We start from the raw sequence: 3008 nt of genomic DNA, 5'->3' as shown, positions 1-3008 counted from the left end.
AGGGCGCGCTGCACTGTCGGATTCGATGTTAATGTGAAGCTCCGTCTGCCCTCTCAAGTAGACGCGAAAGATCCCACGGCACTATTTCGAAGAAGAGCAGATTTTCACCAGTGTGCTGGTCAATGTTTATTGCTCAACTTATATGTCAGCTGTGGCTCAGTGGGTAGCACTCTTGTCTCTGAGTCATGAGGGGTTGTGGCTTCAAGTCCCACTCCCAACTTAGCACAAAAATATCTAGGTTGACGCTTCACTGCACTGCTGAGGGAGCACAGCACTGTTGGAGGTGCTGTCTTTCGGATGAGATGTTAAACTGAGGCCCCGTCTGCTCTCTCAAGTGGACATAAAAGATCCCACGGCATTATTTTGAAGAAGAGCAGGGGAGTTATCCCCGGTGTCCTGGGCAATAAATATTTATCCCTCAATCAACATAACAAAAAAACAGATTTTCTGGTCATTGTCACATCACTGTTAGTGGGAGCTTGCTGTGCGCAAATTGGCTGCCGCGTTTCCCACATTACAACAGCGACTACGCTCCAAAAGTACTTCATTGGCTGTAAAGCGCTTTGAGACGTCCGGTGGTCGTGAAAGGTGTTCTATAAACCCAAGTTTTTCTTTCTTTACATCACTAATCTGGTCATTATCACATTGCTGTTTGTGGGAGCTTGCTGTGCGTAAATTGGCTGCTACATTTCCTACAATGCAACAGTGACGACACTTCAAAAAGTACTTCATTGGCTGTGAAGCACTTTGGGATGTCCTGAGGTGGTTTAAATGCACCAAATAAATGCAAGTCTTTCGCTACTGCAGCTGGTATGACGAGCGGTGTGTGAGGTCCTCTCCTTCCTTGGTACGAGTCCCACCATGCTGGGGTTTGGAGTTGGCACGCTGCAGGGGGAGCGATGCTGTTGGTGACCAGTGCAAGCCACACTGCGTCGCAACGAACGTGCCGAGGAAACGGCGCCCACGAAACCCATCGCAGGTTTGGCGACACCCTGTCTTCATGAATAAGGAACAACAACAACAACTTGCATTTATATAGCGCCTTTAACGTAGTGAAACATCCCAAGACGTTTCACGGGAGTATTATGCGCTAAATATTTGACACCCAGCAGCATTTGTAGAAAGTACGCAGGTGACCAAAAGCTTGGTCAAACAGGTAGGTTTTAAGGAGCGTCTTGCCAGAGGTTTAGGCAGGGAGTTAGTTCCAGAGTTTGGGGCCCAGGCAACAGAAGACACGGCCACCGATGGTTGAGCGATTACAATCAGGGATGCTCAGGAGGGCAGAATTAGAGGAGCGCAGACATCTCGGGGTGGGGGAGTTGTGGGGCTGGGGGAGATTACAGAGATAGGGAGGGGGCGAGGCCATGGAGGGATTTGAAAATAAGGATGAGGATTTTGAAAGCGAGGCGCTGCTTAACAAGGTTACATCTGCCATCTGGCTCGAGCGAGAAGGGAATCGATCAAACAAGCAAAGAAGCAGTGGCTGGACTTTCTGTCAGAACATCCCAGGCGTGGCTCACTCCACATCGGGCTGGAGACGTCATCACTTGGCGGTGACCTGTCTCAGGGCCAAATATTGCTCACACAGGCAAGTGGTCTAGCTGTCGAGCAAACAGTTGGAAACTTGTACCCCCTGAAACTTTGTTCTACTTTGCACCAATGACCAATCTGGTCTAAAGAGAAAGCTTGTTCTAATTCGAGGCGCCTTGAAAACATACAACTGGCTGAGGACAGAGCAGGTGATAAGACGTCTCCTGGATCAATGCGGACTGAACCACCTCCAGGTTATTCTGACACAAATAAATGTGATATTTTGCTTGTTCAATCGATCCCCCTGGTGCGTGGACCAGATGGTAAATGAGACTGGATCATTCCGGCAACCAGGATGTAGCAGTGTGGAACATTCAGAACAGGAGATGGGGGGCTTGGGCATCCAGCCCCTCGAGCCTGTTCCGCCATTCAATTCACTAAGCCAGCAACCTGCAGGCAAGACTGTGTTTGTCTCCACTGACAGCGGCTGTGCTTGATGTGGCTAGAAGGAGAGAGCGTTTAAAAAAAATCAATTAACACCTCACCCCACCCCCTCGATACTATTTACCAGACCAATGGTTAATGAGGAGTCACACCCAGATTACAGCATTACTAATAACAGGCATGATTGCTTACCTGCTTATAAACTATTAGTAATATGCTGCTTTATATTGTCTCAGGGCCAAATATTGCTCACACAGGCAAGGGGTCTAGCTGTCGAGCAAACAGTTGGAAACTTGTACCCCCTGAAACTTTGTTCTACTTTGTACCAATGACCTATCTGGTCTAAAGAGAAAGCTTGTTCTAATCCGAGGCGCCTTGAAAACATACAACTGGCTGAGGACAGAGCAGGTGATAAGACGTCTCCTGGATCAATGCGGACTGAACCACCTCCAGGTTATTCTGACGCAAAAGCATTTGATATTTTGCTTGTTCAATCGATCCCCCTGGTGCGTGAACCAGATGGTAAATGAGACTGGATCATTCCGGCAACCAGGATGTAGCAGTTTTTTGGCTAAGATCAAGTGTAGTACCGTTTCTGACCAGCCACCATGACCTCATGGTGGTTTCTCCCTGGTCAGGAAGGTATATGCTTGCATTTTTGGAAACAGGAGGTGGGTGGGGAGGGTTGACCCATCCACCTCCACGGAGGTGTGTGGGGGACCTGACCCATCCACCTCCATGGCACGAACCTGGTATTGCAGTACTTCCAGGAACGGTGCAGTGGCTCTAGGCCTTTTGGCTAAGAGCATTGGTGCAGAGTGATCCTTGACAGGTGCAAGGTGACCTCTGGCGTTTGTGATTTGACAAAGAATTGGAAACGATTGGCTACGAATTTCTTAAAAAAAAAAACCAGGATGTAGCAGTGTGGAACATTCAGAACAGGAGATGGGGGGGCTGGGGCATCCAGCCCTTCGAGCCTGTTCCGCCATTCGATTAGATCGTGGCTCACCTGTATCTCGGCTATATTTTGTAAG

General features: G+C 48.8%; 1 pseudogene; it reads left to right on the top strand.

Annotated features, from left to right (window-relative positions):
* The first annotated feature begins 2528 nt into the window (after positions 1-2528).
* LOC139260593 (U2 spliceosomal RNA) lies at positions 2529-2760 on the top strand (annotated as a pseudogene).
* The last annotated feature ends 248 nt before the right edge of the window (positions 2761-3008 follow it).

Source organism: Pristiophorus japonicus, chromosome 3, assembly GCF_044704955.1.
Source record: "Pristiophorus japonicus isolate sPriJap1 chromosome 3, sPriJap1.hap1, whole genome shotgun sequence".
In the NCBI taxonomy this organism is placed as follows: domain Eukaryota; kingdom Metazoa; phylum Chordata; class Chondrichthyes; family Pristiophoridae; genus Pristiophorus; species Pristiophorus japonicus.
The sequence above is the reverse complement of the archived record's forward strand: the minus strand, read 5'-3'. Positions and strand labels throughout refer to the sequence as shown.